The sequence below is a fragment of the Anas acuta genome, chromosome 3 (assembly GCF_963932015.1).
Source record: "Anas acuta chromosome 3, bAnaAcu1.1, whole genome shotgun sequence".
NCBI classification, from domain to species: Eukaryota; Metazoa; Chordata; class Aves; order Anseriformes; family Anatidae; genus Anas; species Anas acuta.
This window is the reverse complement of record NC_088981.1, coordinates 44,471,460-44,489,889: the sequence shown is the minus strand read 5'-3', so window position 1 is coordinate 44,489,889 and position 18,430 is coordinate 44,471,460. Positions and strand designations below refer to the sequence as shown.

General features: G+C 40.8%; 2 long non-coding RNA genes across 2 annotated transcripts in view; one reads left to right on the top strand and one right to left on the bottom strand.

Moving 5' to 3' along the window:
• LOC137853982 (uncharacterized) overlaps nucleotides 1-18,219 on the top strand; it is a 70,735-nt gene extending 52,516 nt beyond the window's left edge. The window contains exon 3 of the long non-coding RNA XR_011094857.1: nucleotides 17,660-18,219. This is a non-coding gene — a long non-coding RNA (uncharacterized lncRNA). The remainder of the gene's footprint in view (nucleotides 1-17,659) is intronic.
• Nucleotides 7,997-17,664, bottom strand: LOC137853983 (uncharacterized). Its single transcript, XR_011094858.1, has 3 exons — nucleotides 15,907-17,664; nucleotides 15,194-15,319; nucleotides 7,997-10,084 (listed from the first exon to the last, which is right to left on the bottom strand). It is a non-coding gene; the product is annotated as an uncharacterized lncRNA (long non-coding RNA).
• Nucleotides 18,220-18,430: the final 211 nt, after the last annotated feature.

The following is an 18,430-nucleotide window of genomic DNA, read 5'->3' as shown; positions in this document are numbered from 1 at the left end:
AAGCAGAAATACAGGCAAAGACCAAGAAGATACATTTATGGATGCTCTCCTGTGTACCCATCACAATGCATGTGAAGCCAACTGGAACTGTTCCCTCAGTGTCAAATGGACCAGCCAACGAAGCCCAGTGCTAGAAAAAGGGATCTCATGTAACAGCAAGAAGGTCAAGCCATCTGCTGGAGGTTTCCATGTCCATCCATCCTCCCCTCCCTCCCTTTTCCACAGACTGTGTCTGTGGGAAAGAGGTGACAGCTCTACAGCCACATCAGGCTGTGCCTTGTGACCACATTTCCTGATTACCAGTTTGGTTCTCATTCTGACTCTTCCTTGTTGCGGCTCTCCAGGCCTGTATTTTTGGCTGTGAAAGGGGACGAGCTCTGCTATCACAGGTAGGATGGCTGCAGCCAGTGCAAAGCACTTATTTGAGCAGATGTCACCTCAGCCATAGTGAGCTGGCATAGACCAGAAGTTTGAAGGGAAGCAGAGCCTGCAAAATGGCAGAGGTTAGCAGCAATGCTGAATCTGCACTTGCCAACCTCTTCCTGCTAAGGTCACTCATAAAGCTGAAGTATCCATGGCTGAAGTAAGAGTTGGAGTTGAAGAACTGCACCAGGGAGCCTCTCCAGAGACTGAGCACAGCCTTGCTCAAGCACTCCTCGTGGTCTGGGAAAGTGTCACCCATCAATGACAACTGTGAGAAGACTTAGTTTGGTGGGTGAGGAAGGTGATGTGGTAGAGGTATATTTGCTCTCGTCGGCAGGGAGGGAGCTGTTAGATGTAGTGGCTGCAAATGTGCAGGAAGGGGAAGGAAAATAGAACATTTTGTTAGTTCTTGCTGTGGGTAGGTTGCTGCTGTGCTTTTTCCAAATGATCACCAAGCGCACGTATTTCTTAATAATCTTCTCCCTGTGCCATTTCCTTGTGTTCAAGAGAACACCAGCAGCCGCAGGGAATGAAGTTCCTTATTAAATATTTCAAGTGGGGAAGCATGAGAGAGAAGTTTAGCAATAGTATTCAAGTTTTAGTTTTAAGAAGGAACACTTACCACTTCAGGCCTATCCCTGGCAGTTACCAAAATCACTTGATAAGTGGGGATGCTCCTGCAGACACTCACCTTGGAAGTAAAAGTATGATACAGTTTCTTTGTAAAAGTTTATCGGTCACTGCCTTCCCCTGTGGGAGGAGATGGGAGGAAGCTACTGCCTTACTGCAGAACTTTTGTGTTTTAAATTGTTTTTTACATAGCCTGGTGCTGTATAATGGTAGGCCTCTCCTATACATGTAGACCTTTGTAAGCCTGAACTCTGGGCCCTCTTCAGGTTGAAAACCACAAAAATAGCTGATCCCTCCAGGAAATTCTGGCCGCAGTCTCTAAGAGCTTACAGTCTGAACAAACAAACTGTAGATAAGGTGGGAGAACAGGGACATAACATTAAAGAAATGCCATTTATTATGATAAATGACTTAGCAGTGATTTAATGTATTGAAGTATTATTGTACAAATAAACGCTTGATGAATGCAGAAAGAGAAGTGCCTGAGGTAATAAAGATTTATGGATTCCTGGTTGAACCACAAGGATTAGAGAAGGATGGGAGTGAAAAAAAAATAGCTTGTTAAAGTGAAGATCACTGTTGAAAGGAGCTAAAAGGGAACTAACCCCTGCATAAGTGAAGGGAAACATCAGCTATTGTAGGTGGTAAGGCTCTTCTGCTTACAGCCATTGCTTTTCAAAACAGAATAAATTGTTTATCAGAAAAAGCCAACTGTTGCCCCATTTCATTTATTGATGGTAGTTTGGAGAGCAATTATGAAAGAAACACAAAACTGAGAAACAAAACTGTAATGCCAAAACATCACTGAAAAAGTGTAGGGAGCACATGCACCCAAATGTAATGGACTTACTTTTCACCTGAGAAAATTGTATCTCAAAATTCCGTCATGTAAAGATGGGATTTTTTGCACACTGATAGCGAGTCACAGACAGAGATGACAAAGAAAGAAGAGGTAAAATATTAAGCTTACACTGGAAAATAAACAAGGAAGTGCCATCACACTGATAGAAGTAGATAAGCTCACACTGAAGAGCAAGGTCACAAGAGACAAAATATAATTTAGTAATATAAACAAATCAAGTACAAAAATGAGGACTTTTCTGGCACACTGCCTAACTGACATGGGGAATTGCAAAATAGAAATTTTCTTTAAAATAACCAAGAACACTTTAAAAACTTTTACTTGTCTGCATTAAATAGATCATGCTGCATACATATTTAGGATAACAAAGCTAAATTGATTCACTGAATAAACTGTGTAAATTATACAAGGTAATTCCTTTAGGGTGATATTTTTCACTACATCGTGCAACTACACAGACCCTAGACACCATCCAAATTTTCCATCATCCCTGAAATAGGATTAAAGACAGTGTCAACCATTCACAGATATGACCCTCATCTGTGAAGGATTATTTGAATTCATATACATGAAGACTATTTGGGTAAGTATACACAATAAAAATGTTAAGCACATTTGTTTGAGAGGAAGGTAATACAGTGCCTTAGCTGTATTTCTTAGTACGAAGTTTTCCATGGAAAGGGCTAATACTTAGTGTTCACCTGTACAGAGTTTAGTAAAGGGAGCCTGTGATCATGACTGATTCCTCCAGGCATGACCTAAATGATCATGTTAGTGCTATGTGTAGGCAGAGACATAACAGTTCAGTGTCAGTAATAACTGCAAGGCTTGAGCAAGACTGGCTCCAGAAATGGCATAGACAACCAGACTCTGCTGTGCCTTCTAGCTAAGATGATGCTTGACTTCTTATTGGAAATTAGAGTTACACATGGAATAGAAGTAAGATTAGGTGTATAGTTATTTTTCTTCTTGCTTACTGCTCAGATGGATAGTGAGCTGTTTCTTCTTGGAGCCCACAATGTTCCCAAAGTATTACCTATTATTTACCACCAAGGGTTATCATTTATCATAGAGAAGTGGTTTCAGGGTCCTTATCCCCAGTAGTGTCCATACAACATCTTTATGACAGTTACTGACACAGCTCACCTGTTACCACTGATATTAGAGTATCTATTCGTTTGACTCACTAACATGATAAATACTCAGAACCAGGCACAAACAGTATGTCGTCAATAATGGAAGGTGTTTGGCCTCCCCATCTGCCTAATTCCTGGGAGGTTTTTGTCTGCCCCTGGAGAATGTATGAAAGAAAACATGTTCTATGGGTTAGGAGATGAGCAGGAATGCTTCGTAATGGAAAAGAACATGTGCATCATTGTTAGAGTGACAGCAATGAAGAGCAAAAATAGGGCCATGTTGGGTGATATCGAATGGCAGGAGGCCACCTGTCATCGCACTTAATCAGCCATAAGGCCTAGGTCTGAATGAGGACATAGAGTAAACTTATCAGGATAAATGAATTAACAGCATTGTTCCTAACACAGAGTAGGAAAAGTTCAGGAATTTGCTCATTACTTTCCTTGGTCCAGTCTGGGAGAAACTGGTTCAGCACTCCTTGAAGTGATCAGACAGGTTTCCTGCAGCTGTTTCTGTACAGGACACATAATGATCTCCTTAAACAAAACCAGAAATGCTTCAGCCTCTGGGCCAATCTTTTTTCAAACTCAGATGCCCACAGTTATGCTCCTCAATCTGAACTCAGGCACTTAAAAGAAGTCAGTGCTTTCAGTCATATATGTGCTAATCAGAAGTGGAGACAAGCCCAGAGCTGGAAGAATCCTCCGGGAAGTGCAGTGGAAACAAGTCTGGACAATTGATTAATGTGGAAAAGCTGACATATAGGAATGAGAACCAGACTTTCATAACACCCATTGCTAAAGTTTTTATTTTTCAGACTGTGAACAGCAGAGGTTTTGTCTGAAGGGAAATTTGAGTTGAAGTATGCACTAAATATCAGTTACATTTATTTTCAACACAGTCATATATTCTGTTCATGATACTTTCTGACATACATGATTTTTATTTTTATTGCACTGTTATTTTATGACAGGTACATATTTTGTACATTGTGCCAGGATGTAACTTCATCACTTATGAATTCTTTAGATTTATATATTTAAAAAAAAAACAAAAAACACTTATAAAACAAATTACCTCCCAGCATAGTGGACAAGAATCAGCAAGAACTGCCTCTAGTATGAGAGCAGAGCTTAGCTCACGACTCTTGTGCTTTATGTGAGACCCCCAATTCACAGGGTAGTCAAACATTATGATTATATTCCCCTTTACAGGTGAAAAGTTGAGCATGTCTTTTGAAAAGGTCTGGAGTACAAAAATGGAACAATAATCATGTTTCGTACATATATCCTTCCTGAGATAGTCCCACCGCACCATGACACTGACATAGGAAAGACCCATATGTTGTTAACAAAGCTCCGGTACACTGCCTGAAGTCATATTGTCTGCTGGAGTAAATATGCTCAGTTTCTTCACCTGTAGAATTGAAATCACAATATTTGACAGGCAAGGGGTGTTGTGAAGATGTGTTTATGTCTTTATCTCAGTTGGAACATGTATAAAACTGTCACAAATGCAGAGTGTTAAGTATGGTTCTTAAGACTAAAATAGCACTGGAGCTAGTAGCATTTATTCTCCTTCACCTGTCCTGTGAAATACAGGTTAGAAACAGCAGAAAAATGCCCTGACAGTTGGTTAAGGTTTATCTTTTAACCCATGCATTCAAAAGGTCATGTAGAAACTGAAACTTCATGGATGTGCAGTATTGACTTGTTAATGACAATCAGGTTGTTTTTTCAAACAGATCTGGATCAAGCAGTTGCTATGAGTTTTTGGTAGGTGTCCTCTGGACTGCTTGGCAGCAGCAAAAGAAAAAACCCATCTCTGGCTGGGTCTTCTGTTGCTCCCAGTTGGATCCTGGCCCTGACCCATCCGCTCACCATGGCTGGGGCTGCCCGTAGGCCTTGTTACCAGCACAAGCTCTGCGGTCCATGTTCAGCCCTGAGGGATGGTGCTCATGCGTGAGGGCATGGCCTGCACCAGGGCCACCTCCACTCAGCTCACCTGCTCTTTGGGAGCAGCAGTTGCTTCTGCCTGACAGACATAAGGAAGATAAGTAGCACCACAGTAGTTTACTGGACCAACCAATACTATAGGAGTGAGGTCTGCCTTGCTCTCCATCGTTATCAGTGTAGATAATACTTAGAGGAAAGCCATCTCCACTCTGGTGTGCTGAGCTCCTCCCAATGGCTGGGGAATGTTAGAAAGGCAGGTACCCAGTAACTCCAAGAACCAGGCCCTGATGTTGGTGGCTACACGTAGAAGATGTGCTCATTATACAGCCTTTCTGTTCACTTTGAAAAAGGGCTGGCCTGCCTTACTCTGCACCCAGTTGGATTATTAATTTTGATGTAATGTAGAAACACCCTGCTGGGAAAGTCCAGCCAAAAATAAAGTCATGCATCTGTGGCCTTCTTTTTAATTCCCAGTCAGCCTTCATTGTTGGGCTGACCTAATCATGTCCACTGGCTTCTTAAATTAGCTTGGTGGATCTGAGAGATGCTGTACTTGTTTCAAGAGCATTTTTAATTGAGCTAAATTGTAATTACTTGATGTAAAACTCTCTCAGGTAGAAATAGTTTATATATTCATTGGTATGTATGCATTTGAAGGTATGCAAAATGAATCCACGAATTTGTCAACTACAAGAAGAATCATGTTGCTTATACTGTTGATTACATATAATTAGGATTTAAAATATATGCAGATGGAAACGCAAACGAGCTCAGATTGAAATTACTCATCGCTTTCAGTCATTTTCACAGCAAGCATCAATTGTCAAGGTCTGCTTTATTATATTTTTTATTTAAATCCTCACTCAGACCTGAAAATTATTTTAATTAGATTAGATTATGGCAACAAATCTGCCCCAGTGTGGTCTCGTCCATGCAGAACCAATTAGTGCGTCATTCCACCACAACTAGTGAGACCAAGAGAAGGGTGTGGATGAGAGGGGAAAAAGGGAAAGCAGATGTGGTTCAAGATTTTTTTCCATTCAATTTCCAAAATAATTTCCCATTGTCTGAATTCTACTCCCACTGGTGTCAGTTGGAGCTCTGCCAGAGACTGCAGTGGGAGTAGGGCTAGGTCAGTGCATGACCTTTTAAAACCACATCCTCATTTGTTATATAAATGAAAGCTCTGTGAATTGCTTATGCTTTCTGCAATAGTTCTTGAAATTGAGAACTTCCAGGGATAATGGAACACCATTGATTTTGAGGTGGGCAACACAAATCTCAACATGGGTAACATTTGAATTTGCTCCTTTGGAGCATGTTTTTTTTCCTTTATGCATAGAGCTGTGGGGCTCATGCCACATCACCAGACTCCTTACCTCAGAGGGCTAAAAGAGCACAAGTCCTACATCCTATCACTTGGTGAGGTCAGAAGACCTGGGAAAATCAGAATAAAGTGGATGGACATGTTTGCTGGTAGTTAGCTACATAGAGATTGTAAGTCACCCTTTGTGTCAGAACCCTTTGATGTGCCATGTTAGGCCATGCTTGTGAACGAGCAATTTTTTATCCTTTTTCTCTCTGTTGGCATTGGCTCCATCACTAGACATAAGGGACAGAGATTTTGTATTACTTTTTGTTTTGTTTTTCTTCTTTGTGAGGAGAACACAGCATTGCAAGAGGGGGAAAGAGGATGAGCAAAATAGGTAAGAAAAACAGGTAACCCTCCTCACTTTCTTTGAGATAGAGATAGTTGGCCAGGGAGGATAGGGATTTTTAGAACTCTCTTTAAGGATTATTTTTTTTTTTACCCAATGGTTCTGACTTCCTTCTCAATTGTATAGTGTTGAACAAGAGGTGCTTGGGCTCCATGGGCTCCTTGACAGCACATCTTCCTAAACATAGTGCAGACTTTTTATTAAAGCTTGACTCAGACATGCAGTCCTTGTATGTTCTTTTGACTTATGTATAAGGGTAGGTAAATATGGAGGACAAATTACTATCTTTCCTATATGCTTCTTGGATAAAGAGATGCTTTGTATATAAATGACTACACACATATATCTATATCCAAGTACCTATATACATATATACATCTCTAGTGATCACTGGTGAACCTTTACTGATTGTTGCCCTGAACTTCTGCATTTTATATGACACTGTTTTCATCTATGTAAGTTCAGACAGTTTTGGGGATTTCATTATACCATGGTTTTCTCAGTGAAATACAACTTACAGAGCTTCTTCTGCTGATGAGGACTCTAGCTGAAGAATGCTTCTTCAAATAAACTAATTGATAAAAGAGAGTTGCATTCACAAAGAGAGAAAATGAGGAAATGTCTTGTATCACAAATGTGACAGAGAAATTCCATCATTAAGGGAAAAATAAAAACAAAAAACATTTTGCCCATGAACAAAATACCTAAACACAAAGCTCACTAACACAAGTTCTTAAAAACCTGAACCATACTGCAGAGATGGTTGGAATAATCCATGCTGGGAAACAAACAAACAAAACAAAACAAAACAGATAAACAAACAAATAAGGCTTTTAAATTTAACCCAAGACCTACTGAAATAACTTAAATGATAGTCTTGGGCTTTAGCCCAGCACCTTATTGTGGCAGCAGACATTTTCAAACAAATAAAAGAGTATCCTGTAGTGGAAGTTTTGGGGTGGGACCCAGGATTCTGCACACTCTGTCATCCCCAATCTCTTCTCCCAACGATGCAGTGTAAATCATTTAATCCTACCACAGCCTAGTTTGCTTATCTGCAGTAATGTGCTACCAAAAGAATAATTCCTTACCATTAATTAAAAGTACTGTGAGATCCTCAAACAGAAAATGCTGTAGAAGGGTGAAGTATAATTTTATTTGAAGGTATAAAAAACCTTGGAAGCTTACAGAACAAAGTTGAAAGGATTTAATGTAATCTGTTCAGAACTTGTTGTGTTTTTTGTTTGTTTTTTTTTGCTGTTGTTTGATTTCTTGCTTGTAAACAGGGTTTCAGAACTACTGGCTCTGTTGCCATCTCTTAGACTTCAGTACTGAAGAGAGCTGGAGAAGCCAGTTTTCCTAAAGAGAGACAGGTTATCTGCAGAGACTTGAAAGGTAATTAATTACAACAATTCATCTTCTTTATTAGGGTGCTCTTTATGATAAGAATGTGTGGCTACTGTAGGACACTGTACGTAGTTTGAGTTAGGCAAAGTTGTGTTTGTTCCCACATCTCATGTATCTGAACAACCCAGAATCCTGTTATTGAAGAAAAAACTTTGCTTTGATTTAAGTGATTGATTTAAGTGATTGTTCTGTCTGTTTTGAGGTACACATGGAAAGAAGTTTCAGTGAAAATTTCCCTCAACATGTCTAGGTGATATGCTAATTTGCATGTCAAGTTAATACATGATATCTCAATAATAAAATGGCCTCATTCGTTTGAGTGATGCTGTGTAATACTGTTAGGTGTGATCTTTGGAGCCCATATGGTAATTGGTGAGCTCTTTCTCTCAGACTTTAAAGGCATGGCTGAGATTTCTGTGAAGCAGAATCAGATCTGTAGAACTTACAAAAAATATTCTTGAAATAACATCTCCATATGTTACAAAACAGACAGTGTTTGCTGATATCTTCCATATTCTGTAATGAATCAGATATCAGACAGAGATATGGTGCAGATTGTCAGGTCCTTTTCCATGGTAGCAGGCCTCCTGTTGTCAGTTCTTAATGATGTTTATCTGTGTCTTTGTTCACTTTAGTGTCTGCTTAAAGACATTGGAGACCTTAATGTCAAGAGTTAAAATATTGCTGAGAATATATACAATTAGCTTTTCATTGTGGTACTTTGTATTCCTTCATTAGTATGGACTTCCTAATCTTCTCCACAGGTACATATGAGACGTTGGTGGCCTGTTTACCTTCCTGATGTGTTAGCAGAGTATTGCTACCTGCTGTGCTGTTAGGACAGCTTGTCCTGCATTTACATTGCAAGGGTGAAAACTCTGTGTCTTCAAACTAGCTCTCTTTTGTGTTACACTCATCTCTTCATCATCAGGCTAGCAACCTCATTTTAAGAAACTTACATAGTTCATATAATCCAGATGTCAGGTATGCTTTCTTTCCAGGCTAGGCCCTGCAGTCTTCTGTTACTTGACAAGTATTCAGGCTGGGAAAGCTGGTACCTGATGCTGGCAATCGATTGCCATCCAAAGGGCACCTTTCAGCCTATCTTGCTGGAGATATTCTACCTTATAAGCTGGCATGTGAGAAGAACCGAGTGCATCTCTGTCAGTGTTTTGGCCCAGAGACCCATCACTTGCGTGCCTTGTCTGCACAGGGCAGAGGGGCTCTTGAGGGGCCTCCTCTGGGATGGGGGTGTGTCTAGTCCTTTCCATGGGATTAGCAAACCACAGCAGGCATCTAGGGGGTCCAAATCTAGAGGAATGGAGTGCTCTGAAAGTTCTGAAAGTTTAGACACTTTCTGCCCTGCTTTAATTTCTGTAATTTCTATCTTAAATGATGCGGTTTACTTTGTGGGTCTGCACACTGGAAATTGCAATAGAAACTATAGCACTGACTGGTACAGGTGCATTATTTTTATTTTTTATTTTTTTCCCCTCCCTCACTATTCTCTAACAGCCTACTGTATGTCTGGGAGAGGTTAGTGCCCAGAGCTCACCATGCAGTGCTTCTGGAAGGCACAGGACAGGCAGGGTAGGGAGGTCAGCTCCGGCAAAGAGAGGGCAGGCCTCCTTGCTGTTTCACTGGCAGTCACCGGCTGTCAAGAGCTTAATGGAGATGTGGCAGAGAAACAAATTAGGCCATCACAATCTGTTTTGTATTGATCCACTTTCAAGCCCTGACAGCAAGGGCATGCCAGAGATGGGCAGGGCTGAGTTTGTGCTGTTCTCAGCTTTGGGAGCTCTCTGATGCTGCCGAGCTTGTAGATAATCTGCAAACAGGATCTGCACAGCTCGTATGCAGTGGTTTATTCCCTCTTCATGTCATCTTCTGGAGATGTCCCAAATCCATGAAACATGATGGTAGATGAACAACACCGTTTCTCCCTTGTGTTTCTGGAAGCACAGCAGAAAGTCTCACACAGATGCTCAGATACTTACATCACTTAAAAAGTATTTTGAATATGTTCTCAACTCCCTCCCCCCCCCCCCCTTTTTTTTATGCAAGAAAGAGATTAAGAGGAAACTTTTTTATTTTATATTTTAAGAGTAAAAGTAGAACAAAAAGAAAAATAAAAGCTATTGAAAAAAAAAAAAAAAAAAGCAGTGAATAATCACTCTCTGGCCTCCTCATGGGTCTGTTTAATTAATTATTGTTTGCCCTTACCGGTTCATTTCTACTCAAAGATTTTCTTTTGTTAGCTCTAGGCAGCATATGCATCCAAGCGGAAATTTGTGTGAAAGAGACTAAACTCGTAAACATCACTTCTATCCTAACTGGGAGTGTTTGCATTATTATAAAACAACTTTAATTATAGACAACTTTAAAAAGATACCATCACTCCAAAAGCAACTACTGTGTACTGAGCAAGATGAAACTCAGTCCCTTGCAATCAAAACAAACAGGCCATCACAAGACACTGAGGTTTTGAAATGTGCTACTTCTACTTAGGAAGGAACTGCCAGAAAATCTGATACCAAAAACATTTTCTGGGTCACTCACAAAACCCAAAGGTTTTTAAGGGTCTAGGCTCTAATAAGTCGCTGATTATTATAGAAATAATATGAATCTATTCAAAAGTTGCAGGTGTTTTATGTTTTCCCCTCTGTTCACAAGCCAGAGAGTCTTATCACAAAGCTTTAACAGCCAAAATGCTGCAACCACAAGGAAGTCTGGGTTCAGTTGCTCTTTCTCTCTGTTATTTATTACCCCTTGCTGTGGAAGTACCAGCTTGCCCTAGGGATAGACTGAGGTTCATGCAGCGCTGAGTGCCATGTGGGCAACAGGAGAAGACTCTCTCCACCCTATCAGTTTACTATGTAATTGGGAACAGGAAGCAATGGACAAGATCATCAAAAATGGAGGGCAAAAGGAGAAAGATGAATGAGCCATGGTAAAATCATATGGGTAACTAACCAGACAGGTGAGCATACAGTAAATGCATGCATGCAATACAAATGTAATAGGCATGGACAGCTAAGATTAAAATCAGGATGTGTCAGTAGTGTTACCAGGAAATTAATGTCTCAATTTGTGCTGGCTAACTTTTTTCAGAAAAGATGCCAGCACGTGCTTGCACTTCTGAGTGTGATGACTAGGAACAAAGAGATGAAGTGAGCAGGAAGCAAGTTGGACACATACTCTGTCATCTTTCTTAGAGACTTATGCTGCTAATAGCAAGGGATGCTTTTAGGGACAGAGTCTCTGTGAGGTGATTAGGGTTGCTGTTGATGAGAACGAGGACACATCCTGCATGTGCTTATTTACTGGAGGTCAAAATTTGCCCTTGAAGTTAAGACTAAGCATGAGGATAAACAAAGCCCAAGGTACAGCTCTAGGTGTCTTTGGTTGAACTGCACAAAACTAAACTTTAACTCATTAAAGGTTGCTTATTTTTTTGGTAAAACCCCACTCACATTACACTAGGGAAATATGCGATGCCTGCAAGATTTATGATTTTTAATTTTTGCACTACCCTATTCTCTTGGTGATATACCTGACAGGGAACTAGGAGTTGAGAACTGGTACTGGAAATAATATTTTATAACTGGGAATAGAAATAAATGCATGCTGAATGCATTTGCTTACCAGCAAGTAAACCAGTTCCATTCATAGGATGGAAGCCTTTACATGAGACTGGAAAAGCACTTGTTGTCCCTGTGTAGTGCCTTCAGTATCGGGAGCTGCAACTCCCATTAACTGACAGGCATATAGGCCTCACTGTGGTCAATATTGTTGAGCTTAAACTCTTCCTCCCTCTCAAGTGGGTTTGAAAAAAGCTCTTTTTTGATCTAATCAATATGGGTTTGGTCTTTTCATCGTGCAGGTAGAGCTGGATGCAGCAAAAAGTCTGGCTGTTCTTGCGAGAAGTCAGGCAGGCTTCTGGGAGGTTTGGCCCTACTGGACTGGGATGAGACCACTGCAGAGCAGTCGGGTGCAGTGCAGGCATCCCAGGTGGTAGGGCACACACCTGTAGGCTCGTTGGATCACCCCTCTGCCTCTTTTTCTTCTCTTTCCCTCCCTCTTTCTTGTTTCTTTTCTGGAAAGTAAGCTGTCCCCATTTTTGATTAGAGGAAGGTGACAGTCACGTAATGTCTGGACAGTTCAGGAGAAGAGAAATATTCAAGCAAGGGAGGGGTCTGATGCTGTGAAACACTTTCACTTTCTGGAAGAGATCCAGCACAGATTTATTTTTCTTTCATATCAAATACCCTGCATTTTGATTTCATGCCTTTGCCTACTTTGTGGTGAGAGCATGAACATGCAGTGGGACACAAAGGGTCAAACTAATCACTAGATCCAATCCATTTCTCAGTGGCATTTTCCCAAGAATGAACTTAGCTCACTGTATTCAGCAGGAACACTGTCTATGCGTTTGTGTTTCAGTAACAACTGGAACAAACAACCCCATATATCGATCTCTCTAGCTCTCACTGCTTTTCATCTCCAAGCTGTGAGACTGTATGCTTAATTGTGGGTCTATTGATTTGGTGGCAACTGTTCAGATGGCTTGACTGAATATCGAAAATGAAGCTCTTCTGGGATACATTTGTGTTGTGTAGTTTTATTTATTTATTTATTTATTTATTAATTTTTGTTGTCTTGTTTGGATCCAACTTTTATCTCTGTAACAGCCACCTCTGCTGATCACATACCAGTCACAACTGTATTAATGGTCTGAGGGGAAACTAATTCTAAATGTATTGTCTATCAAGTTCATATTTTTTCTTTAATAAGTTTTCCCTTTACACTGCAAATCTTACACAGTTTCCTGGATTTACCCCTCTTCAATTAGCAATCAAGCCTCTCCATATGCATGAGTGCTGAGAATCAATACCCACTGAGACGACTGTTCTTTATAATGATAAGAATAAAGCCGAGAAAAAGGTAGATGTAAGAGTTCATTTTAAAAGATTAAAAGGGAAAAGGAACTCAAATGAAGATGAGCAAGCAGCCTGTATGTTGATGAAGCTCAGGAAAACTCTGAAGGATTTTGGTCCTGGACTAGCAAACTGCATGTAGCAGAAGGGCATATGGGGGGGGGAAGGGGGGGGCACTGAAGGCGTCTACCACCACCTGCACAAACAAGACTCGCTGCAACCCTCAGTTCTTCCTGTGATCCAGTTGTAACTGTCACTAACCTCTTCCATGTACAAAACTCAGCAAGACTTTCCTTTCCAAAATGTGCCTGTCAAGGCTAAACAGATGCATGATTCAAGAATTAATGATGAAGATTCTTCAATTTTCAGAAACGTATTTATTTTGGGGTTTCATTTTTCAGATAATAGATGTAATATTGCCAGTGTTTCTGTCTCCCTGTTCTTTAGAGTTAAGTTCCAATTGTGTAACTATGAAGGATCTTATCTTTTCCATCAGAAAAGCAAAAATCCATTTCTCTGAAAGATTTTAATCTTGTCCTGATTGGTGCCTTGGGCTTGCTTATATTAAATGCTTCAGTCTGATTCTCTCTCTCTACCATGAGTGATGGTGAAGCAGTGTGATCACTGGCATTTCAGAGTGCAGTGGTAATGGATAAGCCTTGCAATTATTGAAAATGCTATGCTTGATCGCAGCTGGTCAAGCAGGCTGGTACATTCAACTTTCCATGTGGTTTTATTATTCAGAGTGAGATAAATCGTATAAGGCTCAGGAATTTCTTGGTCAAATTTATTGAACATTTAACTGTTGCCAGTGAACTTCCTAACTTTCTCTGGATTCAGGGCTATTAAAGAGAAGTAAACAGGCGGGTATTCAAAGACTTTCCCTCTCCTCTGCGGCTCTTCCCATGTTGTTCCCAACTGGAGATGAAAAGGAGATGGCCAAGAGAGCTCTGTCCCAACATGTATTACAGCTAATGAAATAATTACCTTACAATGTGGTTTAGTATGGAGTAATTGTAAAAGAAAGCTGCTTGGCAGCGTGTCTCAGGGCGAGTTGCTTCCGTGATGTTTCCACTCCTTCACCCAGGGAGAAGCTCAGCAGGAGGGATGGAATGATGAAATGCTGCGTGCTTTGGAAGTCCCGTCACTGGGCTTTGCACAGGGTGGTGCTAGTCTGTGCTTTCTAAGCCTGTGCTTTCTCTCACAAATATGCAAAGACTTTAGGAGTAGCCAGTGGTTCATGTCCTTTGGTGGGTAAAGATCTGTTGTTGGATATTTAGCCTCTCTCATATAGGACATCTCCAAATCCAATACCTTTTTTGTTACTTTTTGAGTGGGTGCCTAGAACAGAGATTGAGCTATTCCCTTGCATATTTTCCAAATCACTTGCTCCAGAGGAAAGCAGAGAACTGATGGCAAGGCTATGCAGGGAAGTCTAGGCAAGCCCTGCCAGCCCGTGATATACATCCTTTTGGGACTGACTAAAAACCAGCAGTCTCCAGGTGCAATAACAAATTGGAAGAACAGGCTAGGAGGCAGCCCAAATATCATGACTGTTTCATCAGATCCATGTACTTGTTCCCTCTTCTGCATAACTAATGGTCTCCTCTGGGCATGATTTCCCAAGTTTTAGGTAACAGGAAAGATTTAGTGGAGGGAGAATATCCTGGTCTTAACTGAAAGCTTCATGAAGGCACATTTATAATAATGAAGAACAAACTGAGCAGGAATGAATGTGCTATTAATCTATGAATTCTGGAAGGCTTAAAAATTACAGCACCACAAGCCAGGCAAACTGGTTATTAGATATGCAAATATCTTGGAAAACGATACAAAAGTAGAGGATATTTTGCAAACGCCAAGTCTCTTGTCCTGAAGAAGCTTGCAGCTGCAAATTATGAGAAAAATGTTTTGCAACTCTAGGCATAGAATTGGCTCAGAAGTTGAAGACAACAATCAGTGGGAGAGGAAAGATTAGCACAGCCTGATCAATCAGGAGCACGGTCTTCCAAATTTCCTTATGCATTTGAAAAATAAGACTGATACTGAAGTGAATATGTAAGATGCAAACATTTCTTTATAGGGGAAAAATATTAAAAAAGAAAAAAGAAAAATAAGACTTACAAGAGGCCTGGTGGAGATACATACGACAGGGCTTGACTGCACAGAACTATTCCAGATTAACTGTTCAGGCACTTTTTCCAGCACAATTCCAGGTACATCCAGTCTTCACCCAGTGCTGTGAGGTAGCTGAAGGTGTGATAGTTATTAAAAATGAATTAAATGATTTCCCTGCTGCACTTTTCTTATTTTAAGAGGCTTGTCCGATCACCCATTTGGCCTGTCTGTCCAAAGATCCATCAGACCTCTCCACCACAACAACTTTTGAATTTGCTGTTCCAAAGGAAATCTCCAAGATACCTCACTCCTACAGATTTTATTAAGAACAGAGGTTTGGTGAAATGGTGCCCCAGAAAAGACTTGGTTTGTCCACATAGGGCTTTGTCAACAATGTCATTTCCCCATCCCCACACCACAGCTTTTGAAAGAGGCTTTGTTGAGGGACCTCAGGTGGCTGAGGGGGCTTTGGCTGCTCAGGTGCTTACAGAGGAAGCTGAAGGCTACAGGACATGAGTCATTGGTAACACAGCTGCTCAACTGATGGCTTGTTTTCAGAAAAAAAAATATAGTTATTTTGGATGTCACCATCATGCAGTATGTTGCATTCAAGGACCTCAGTGTAACCTCCCCCCTCCACCTCCCCTGCAAAAACAAAACAAAACAAAACAAATCATATCCATTATTTCTAGAAGTCCATCCTGTGAGGCACAATTGACCTGTATTTGGGGACAGGGGAAAAGGAGCAGGTCTCCATCCTCCAGCCGTTACAAGAGCCAGACTCAGATCAGCAGGTCAATGTGCAGTTCTCTGTTAGGAGAGCACACCTCTTGGCAGCATGATGTGGTTGACTCTGAAACCAAAAAACAATGTTAGATGTGTTATTAGTCTTATTCAGTGTGACTGTTCCTGTCCTCTAGCTGTCTGTATATCTGCTCCATTAGTAGGTTTCAAATACCCTGGAGACCGCTGCAGGGAGCGATGCACTAGTGAAGCAATACTTTGCTCTGTTGTGAAGAGTCCCACACTTTTATGAGGCACACTGGATGTGTGAGGAAGCATCTGCTCTGGTTCTTTTCCCAGCATGAGGGGAGAGGGCAGTCATTGTGTACCAGAGCTTGAAAGCGTTGTGCTTTTTTTAAAGAATGAAACTATTCATTACCTTTGTTACCCTCCCTCTCTCTCTCTCTTTTTTTTTTTTTTTTTTTTTCCCTGAAGTTGTTAAAGTGTTGTGTTTTATTTATTTATTTTTTATTTTTTTAAAGAAAGGCCTGGAGCCATTCTGAGATGAGAAAGTGATCGTTGGTACCAAAAAAAAAAATAAAAATCACAGCTTCGTTGTACATTTTTTTCTTTCCCACAAAGAAGAAAAAAAAAAGAAAAAAAAAAAAGAAGAAAAAGCATTACTAATGAGTAATGAAAGATGAACCTGGAATGATTTGCCCCATTTCCACTGAAGATCCAGATGGGCCGGAAGATCAGTTTAACGTACCCAGCAATGAAAGTGCCCATTGTCTTTATACTGCAATATTGACATAGTATCATTTCCCTTAGTCTTTTGGATCCTGGAAATGCCAATATAAAAGTCAATATTCAACAATGTTTTTGTATAAGAGTTCCCTGCCTTGACTGGGTTTTGCTGCCTTCTCTTACTCCAGCATTGATAAGGGTTGCTCAGATGCTGTTGACCTTATTGGAGAGCCCACAAAGAGATGCCAGACATTTGTCAGTGCAATAGTTCCTTCAGTCAGTGTTCAGTGCAGTAAAAGGGCTGTATCATCTATTTTGACTTATAAATATGAACATAATAACTTGCTTTAAGTTGCTGTTAATTTCATCTGTGTTGTCACTGTATCCATCCAGTCACCAGCAAGCTAGCTGAGGGACCATGTGTGAGCACCACTTGTGAGTGAGTGACTAAGGCAGCTGAGCTGGCTGGTGTTTTCAGAGTCGTAACTCCTGCCAGCGCTGCAGGCACAGCCTCTTGGCTGTGTTTACTGATAGCAGCCAGGGCATTCAGCAGAGCTGCTGTTTTTTTTATGACAAGAGCATGTAAAAGCCTTGGATCATTATTCAGATGGGGAAGCTGGCCAATTTATCAGGTAAATGTGGTGTTAAGACACAGCATTGCAGGAAAGCAAATGAGGCAACCAAACAAAAGGTTGTAATTGCTCTGACAATGAAGGATTGGTGCAAGGTATCCCACAGAAAGAAGAGCTCATGCTTGTTTTTCCTTCCCATGCCAATGGATTCTGAAATATTTATGCTGTGGTCAACTATAATCCCATACTCTGGCCAAAAGGTTGGTACTCTGGAGGCGTGTGGAGGTGTGGAACAAACTTGTTGCTGGCTTATGCTTTCTGGACACATTTAATTTACGCATGTTGAATAGACATGACCTTTGGTTCCTTCTGTGGTTGCATGTCTGGACTGATCTAAGTAGTGACTGATACTTTCCTGTGTTTGTTTCAGATTTCGCACACCTTCCAGATCTGGCACCACCACCCCAGTGATCTTGCACACCTCTTCATCAGTCTTCTCAGTTCAATGGGTAGCTGGTAGAATCATCCTCAGACTCAGAAAAGATTAACCCATCCATACAAAAGATAAATCTAAATTGCCTGAAGTTTTCTATTATCAAGTCATCACGGTTGCTTTTTGTGTCCTGAGAAATGAGGGGATCATCCACCTTGTCTTGCTCAGAGGGTGTCAGTGACCTGTGTTCAAAAGCCTGAGAAATCTCTGCCCTATGATGTGCCATTGGGGTAGTACCACTGCATGAGGACAAGCAGACTGCCAACATTACCTTTAAACTGGATGAGAAAGCCCTTTTGGATTCACTGAAAGTACACACAACTTCCTATCACAGGCTGAATAGTCAGCTCAAAGTCAGATTGTTATTTCAGGTAACAAACAGTAGGAGGAAAAAATACATAGCCTACATTGCTGATCCAGTCCAAAATAGTATACATATTAGAGTGCATGCGGGTGTTCATGGTTATTTTGGGAACATGCATGACAGACATCGGATATTATGGGTCATTAAGAAGAAATTAATTAGAAATTAATGACCAATAAAATATTGTCAAGCAAGTCTGGTTAATCACACAAATGTGCACCTCTACACACAGTTAACACATTGGTTGCATGTCAGCCAACCAGTTGTGCTATTTCAAGGTGTTTAATACAGCAATGGTGACTGAAGCAGCATTTAACTCTACCACTCTTTCCCCACCCCAAGTC